The sequence below is a fragment of the Staurois parvus genome, unplaced genomic scaffold (genome assembly GCF_062004578.1).
Source record: "Staurois parvus isolate SC_StPar_1 unplaced genomic scaffold, SC_StPar_1.0 ptg000198l, whole genome shotgun sequence".
NCBI classification, from domain to species: domain Eukaryota; kingdom Metazoa; phylum Chordata; class Amphibia; order Anura; family Ranidae; genus Staurois; species Staurois parvus.
Genome location: NW_028317994.1, coordinates 893,258 through 901,062, shown reverse-complemented (window position 1 = coordinate 901,062; position 7,805 = coordinate 893,258).

Below are 7,805 nucleotides of genomic sequence, written 5' to 3'. Positions count from 1 at the left end.
TTTTTTTCTTGTTTTCCTCCTCTAAAACCTAGGGGCATCTTATGGTGCAAAAAATATGATAACCACCTCCCTTCCGCTGTACATTTATGAACGTCCTCGGATGGAAAGGGTGATATCTCTGTCATTGCTGCAACTGCAGCAATGATCAAGATAACATTCTTTAGCCCCAGCGATTTTGCACAAGATAAAAGTAATCTGGGGGCTAACAAGCCACTGGATTTATTTTAGAGGCGGCGTAAGAGCGTCCCTCCCCCTACTGCCACCGATGCCTTTACCGGGCTCTCCCGTGCAGTTGGGAAGCCCGGTAAGGATATGACCAGCGGCATCCAGCTCTAGGCAGATAGCGAGAGGAACAGATATTCTCCTCTCACTATGTGATGTCAGAAACAGGAAACAACAAGGATTTTGTCACTCCCTGTTTTTGCTTTTTGTTTACCTGCCCATCAGTGGCCAGTGAAGCAACCGATCAGACTGATCTGTTTCTGATTGAATGCATTGGGAGGCCAGAGGAGAGATTTGGGGTCTAATAGACCCCCGATCTCTCCATAAAGAGGACCTGTCATGGCCCATGCTATCACAAGGGATGTTGTTCATCCCTTGTAAAAGAAATATAGTTGATAAAAAAAAGTTAAAGGTAAAGTGTAAAAAACAAATTACGTAAAGAAATAATAAAATAGCAAAAAAAATTTAAAGCACCCCCGTTCCCCCATGCTCACACGCAACACGCACATAGGTCCCTCACGCATATGTAAGTGGAGATCGCACCACACATGTAAGGTACTGCCATGAATGTTAGAGTGAGAGTAAAAATTCTAGCGGAAGATGAAAGAAAGAGCGCACAAACCTTGCGCATTACTTCAATAAATAATGAATAATTTTATTAATAAGGAAATATACTCACAAAATGATTGTATAACAGGCATAAGTAACCATAATCCTAACAGGGTTACAGGTAAATCAAAAAGGGGGGGGGTGAAGGCTAACGCATTTCGAAGGGTGCTCCCTTCTTCATCAGAGCTGATAAAAAAAAACAAATGCAAATGCATATACAAATACAAATTCCCCTCAAACTAATTACATAAATCATGATGGTATAACAGGTGGTGATACTGTTAACTGAGCGTACCAATACACATGAAACTACTCATGGTAATATGTATAGTAATAATAGTAATCATAATGTAAAAAGTCACTTACAGAAAAAGTGTATACATACAAAATGTACAAAAAAAAACGTACAAAGAAGAAAAAAAAAACACACAAAAAAACTTTTTTTTAAATATATATATAGATAGAGAGAGAGAGAATCCATAGAATAAACGTGTATACATACTGTATATATGAGTGTAAATGCAAAAGCACAATTGCTATTTAAAATTTAAAAACAGAATACGTTCATTTTATTCTGTGTGGTATAAAATAGTGTATATTGTTATAATAGATACCTGGGTTTGTCAGTATGGGAAATCTGCCATACTGAAGTTTCTATCTGCCAAACCCAGGTATCTATTATAACAATATACACTATTTTATACCACACAGAATAAAATGAACGTATTCTGTTTTTAAATTTTAAATAGCAATTGTGCTTTTGTGCATTTGCACTCATATATATGTATACACGTTTATTCTATGGATTCTCTCTCTCTCTATATATATATTTTAAAAAAAAGTTTTTTTGTGTGTTTTTTTTTTCTTTGTACGTTTTTTTTTTTGTACGTTTTGTATATATACACTTTTTCTGTAAGTGACTTTTTACATTATGATTACTATTATTACTATACATATTACCATGAGTATGTTCATGTGTATTGCTACGCTCAGTTAACAGTATCACCACGTGTTATACCATCATGATTTATGTAATTAGTTTGAGGGGAATTTGTATTTGTATATGCATTTGCATTTGTTTTTTTTTATCAGCTCTGATGAAGAAGGGAGCACCCTTCGAAACGTGTTAGCCTTCATACCCCCCCCCTTTTTGATTTACCTGTAACCCTGTTAGGATTATGGTTACTTATGCCTGTTATACAATCATTTTGTGAGTATATTTCCTTATTAATAAAATTAGTCACTATTTATTGAGGTAATGCGCAAGGTTTGTGCGCTCTTTCTTTCATATTCCTCTACAGTTTTATTAAGCTTCCCCAGCTTCATGATAGAGCTGCACAACCTCTGATCACCAGCGGATGAATACAAAACACGCTGCTTGTCACTAACGCCTGTTTGATCTGAGTCCTTGAGCGCAGGAGATAATGGATCTTTAGTAAAAATTCTAGCACCAGGCCTCCTGTGTAATACTAAACTTGTAACTTGTAAAGGCTTTTAAAATGCCTATGGAAATTTTTAGGTACCATAAGCTCGCACCAAATGGTATACCGTGGCTGGCGTGGGGCAAATTCAGATGGTGGGGGTGCCTAATTTTAGTCTTGCCTAGGGAACCACAAAACCAAAATACATCACTGTCTGTCCCCCGCCGGCTCTAAGTGTGAGATGATCACATGAGTTGAACAGAGGAGAGCTTTCTGCTCTGCCGCTACCCCCCTGTGCTTACTGGAGCTCTGGACTGTGGAGGGGGAGAGAGCAGCTGGCTCAGGTTCTTAGCGGTTCACTGGGGGGCTGAGCCAGGTGCGACGCCAGACTCTGGGGTGGATCCCGACTTTGAAGTCGGGATCTTTCCCCAGCCTGGTCCGGCTGAGTGACGTCACCCGACAGTGGGCTTCAGCCTCTGTCAGCTGAAAATGGGTCACAGGAGTGCAAAACGAACTGCATTCCTGTGATTCACAGGAAAAGTAGAGCCAAAATAGCTTTGGCTGTACTTTTCCTTTAAGTGGGTGTAAAAACTGATGTAAAAACCAATGAAAAACTAATGTAAACGGATCGTTTTTTTTCTTTAAAAAAACGTGACTGAACTGATGCAAAAAAGAGCTCCCATGTGAATGGACCATGAATAGAAATGGGGGGGAGGGGCTGGTTTCACCAGGACAGGAGGCCTCTTCTTGGTTTGGCAAACAGCACTGGCAATCTCCCAGTTAGGGAAACAGACAGCAATACAATCAAACAATGCACTCAGGGCCATCTTTATTATTGAATGGAACCTAGGCAATGATTTTCTTGAGCCCCCCATGCAATTTCGCTGTCCACCTGCTCTAAGACATGCACTAAATAGCAGCTAGACTCAAAATTTGTTTATTTAGCAGATCTGCTAGCAATTGCAATAGGTTGCTGGAGGTTACAGCATATCATTACAGCTCACTGACTGGTTTGTAGAGGTTACAGAACACATTACAGCAGACTGATTAGATGCTGGAGATTACAGCACATGATTTCTGATCCCCTGTTGGTTGCTAGAGGTTACTGCACATCGTTAACACTCACTGATTGGCTGCTAGAGGTTATTGCACATCATTACTGCTCACTGATTAGTTGCTACAGGTTACTGCACATCATTATTGCTCACCAATTGGTTGCTAGAGATTACAGCAGATCACTACTGTTCACTGATTGGTTGCTAGATGATACTGCACATCATTATTGCTCATTGATTGGTTACTAGAGGTTACTGCACATCATTATTACTCACCGATTGGTTGCTGGAGATTATAGCAGACCATTACTGTTCACTGATTGGTTGCTACAGGTTACAGCACATCATTACAGCTCACTGATTGGTTGCTGAAGGTTACAGCACATCATTTTCTCACTGCCTTCACACCATGTCCTGGGAAGGTGAGGGGACCCACTGATAAATAGAAAACTCCTAGGGATTCTAGGACTCCTGGAATCAGTGGCAGTGCTGGGGGGAGGGTGTGATCAGTGGCAGTGCTGGGGGGTTGATGGGACCAGTGGTAGTGGTGGGCAGATGTGATCAGTGGTAGTGGTGGGGGGATAGGATCATTGGCAGTACTTAGGGGATGGGATCAGTGGCAGTGCTGGGGGGAGGGTGTGATCAGTGGCAGTGCTGGGGGGTTGATGGGATCAGTGGTAGTGGTGGGCAGATGTGATCAGTGGTAGTGGTGGGGGGATAGGATCATTGGCAGTACTTAGGGGATGGGATCAGTGGCAGTGCTGGATGGGGATGGGAGATGACATTTCTACATTGACCACCAATGTAAGAGGAGATTTACACTGACCACTAGTGTAAGGGAAATTCTGCACTTACCACCAATATAAAGGGAAATTTACACTGACCACCAATGTAATGGGACATTTGCACTGTCTACCAAATGTAATGGAAAATTTACACTGACAACCAATGTAATGGGGAATTTTACACCAACAACCAATACATTTCTAAACTGGCATACAATGTAAAGGAGGAATTTACACTGACCACCAATTTAAGGGAGGCCTCTACATGGACCACCATTGTAAAGGAAGATTCAACACTGACCATGAATGCAAGTTAGGATTATTTACCAACTACCAATATAAAGAGGAGTTTTTACAGTTGACACCAATGTAAAGGGGATTTACACTTACCACTAATGTAATAGAACCATACACAGTGACCACCAATGTGAGGAGGGATTTACACTGACCACTAGTGTGAATGAAAGGATTCTACACCAAGCCCCAGTGTAATAAGATATACACTGACCACCAAGATAATTGAGTCATTTAGCCTATGTGCACGTTTGTGCGTGTGGGGAACACATGAAATATCACTTTCCTGAGACCACAGAAACATGATGCCCTTTACTAGATACACAGCAGTGCCATTAATTGGTAATGACACCCTCACACATTTGCTGATGTGTGCATTTCCACATACACCAAAATTCATGGTGCTGTGGCTTGGTGTGATTTTGAAATTGGACTTTATTTTTGCATCTATAGTAGTGGTATACCGAAATGAAAATTCTGGTGCCGAAACCGAAAATTCAGGATGCATATGGCCAAAAACCAAAACCGAAATGGATGGTTGGTAAAAATTAATATATATTTTTAATGGAAAAAAATACACTTTTATAATTAAAAAAAAAACACAATATATAGCCCAATTTTTTGTAATATATAAAGATGATATGTCGGTCGAGTAAATAGATACTCAGCATGTCATGCTTTAAAATTGCTCACACTCGTGGAATGGTGTCAAACTACGGTACTTAAAAATCTCCATGGGTGATGCTTTAAAAATTTCTACAGGTTAGCAGTGTAAAGTTACAGAAGAGGTCTAGTGCAAGAATTATTGCTCTTGCAATGATGTTCATGGCGATACCTCACATGTGTGCTTTGAACACCATTTACATGGCCTACGTATGTGTTCACCACTACATGTGAGCACCGTGGGACGGGGGCACTTTAAACTTTTTAAAAAAATGTAAATGTAAATTTTTTTTTTACACTGTCCCTTTAAAAAAATTTTTTAATCAGTTTTATTCCTATCACAAGGAATGCATGCATCCCCTGTGATAGAAATAGTTAGTGACACGTCTTTAATGTAAAGCATTAGATCAAAAAAAGCATTGATCTAGTGTTTTAAAAAAAAAGGCCTTGTTTACAAGGTCCTGGAACCGGAAGTGAAATTGCTCTGGTCCTCAAAGGGCATAGAGATGAGTGGAGGCCATCTTTCCTCTACTTATCTCTTTGCCCAGCGCTGGGATTGTTCGGTGGTTTCTCAGGTAAGGCTGAGAACCACCGAGCGGCGCCAGGTGGCAGCAGCGGCAAGCAGGCGGTGGTGGCGGGGAGGTGGTGGCGAGGGGACAGGGTTATTTTCACCACCTGTATCAGTGCTTATTTTCATATCGGCCAACGGCTGATAGGGGTGTTTTTGGCTGAAGCGTTTCGGCCACTGAAATTTTGGTCCATCTCTAATTTCTAGCATGTAGAGCAGCCAATTGAAATGAATGTGCTGTCCTACAAGTGACCTACATCTACATACACACACACTCATGCACACACTCAGGGGGGCACAATATACATATAAATGCAATTGATATTTACACATTAATGCCCTGCTATTTACATATCAATTCCACCTGCCCACCTCATATGAATGCTGGTTGTTTATATGTGAATGCTGACACTTTCTGTATGTGAGTCATGGCACTAGAGCAGAAGTAGGCAGAATAAGTGACAGCACTTCACACTGAGATATTGGAACACAGTGTGGGACGAAGACTTCAAGGGATAAGGGACAGTTGGCAAGTAGGGGGCAGCTGCTTTGGCCCCCACAACTATGACTGGACCCAGGGCAGCTGCCCCTCTTGCCCTTCCTTAAAAACGGCCCTGAATGCCCTACTTTATCCATTATGAAATATAATATTTTGACTAAAGTCACAATGCCATCCTCCTTTTTTTGACTAGTAAGATTCTATAGTGTTAATGATTCGAAAACAAACATATTGTAAATATAAATAGATAAAAAGTCTGCTTAGGATCTATCACTAAAGTAAAACTCTACCTTTTTTCTTCTGTCTGCATCCTAAATATGACAGGAAGTGAAACAAAATTTTCCCCAAGTGACAAGAAATTCCACATTTGACAGCTGCACACTGGTGAAAGAAAGCAGAAGATCCAGGTGACACCCAAAAAAATCTAGTTGAATTGACAACCCTTACGTTAAAGCAGACCTACACTGTATCTGAGTACCACAAACCAAAAGCACTATTAAATGTATTGTTAATATTCAAAGCAACCTCCCTCATCCATGTCTCCATGCTTTATTGTGCTGAGAAATCACTTGAGTAAGGGTAGATGATTCATTTAGCATTTACTTCCTGGAATCCATCTGCCCTTAGTTCTGGCATACTGGCAGGTGCAGGGGCGGACTGACCATTTAGCCACTAGGGCATTGCCCGAGGGTCCGGAGTCAGTATGGGGTCCCATGAGATGCCCCTGGTACCTTTCATAGGCTTTTTTGGGATGTGGCTCGAGTGTGGGCGAGGACCCAGGGGCCCCATGATTTCTATTGCCTGGGGGCCCCATGAGTTGTCAGTCTGCCCCTGGGCAGGAGGATGTGCTCAGCTGAGAAAACCCCTCCTCCCCTCCTGAGGATTCCTGGGATGTATGAGATCTTTTGCCTAGGCATGGAAACTAGGAAGTAACTAAATAAATGTAAAAAACTGTTTAAAAGAAGTACATATGATATACTTTCCTATCTATCTACTAATGCTAGCAGAATAAGGATTCAATATGTTGATTGAGAGAGTGAAGTTTCACTTTAATGTCCATAATCTGTAAGGCCATGTTTTGAGTCTTTTGCCTTTGTTGTGGGCTTTTGAATTATATCTCAAAAACATGATTTATCAAGACATAATCCTATATAACATCAAGTCAGCATAGCCGGATGTTAAGGGGTTAATTTGTCTTGGTTGGAAAGTCAATGACCATCTAGCTAGAGAAATGTAATGGGTGAAGGGATTGTTTTTCTTTCCTCCTAGAGACAATACTATTTTGAAGTTCTACAGGTGATCAAACACCATTATTCAGACTTCAATAAGCAGGTAAACATATACAAGGTCTGGACATGACAATAGAGGAACCAAACTGATTGTCTGAGAGCTTACCCAAACCTTGTAGAGTGTGATAAACTAACAGACCTCTGAAACTATTAAAATATACTATTGTTCACCAAGGGTGAAAGCATTAACAGTTGTTTACCATGAGTCCAATACAAGGGCCAGGCAAATAGAGAGTTTTTTTCCTACACAGAGAAAATGTTGATTCTGAAACAAAGAGGTGAAATTCAGGACATTTAAGTCTAAAAGTTCACTGTATATAATTACAAAAATATACTACAAAAACAGATTATAAATAAGATGGTATAGTTTTTAAACACCACTAAATACTCAGCAATGGGA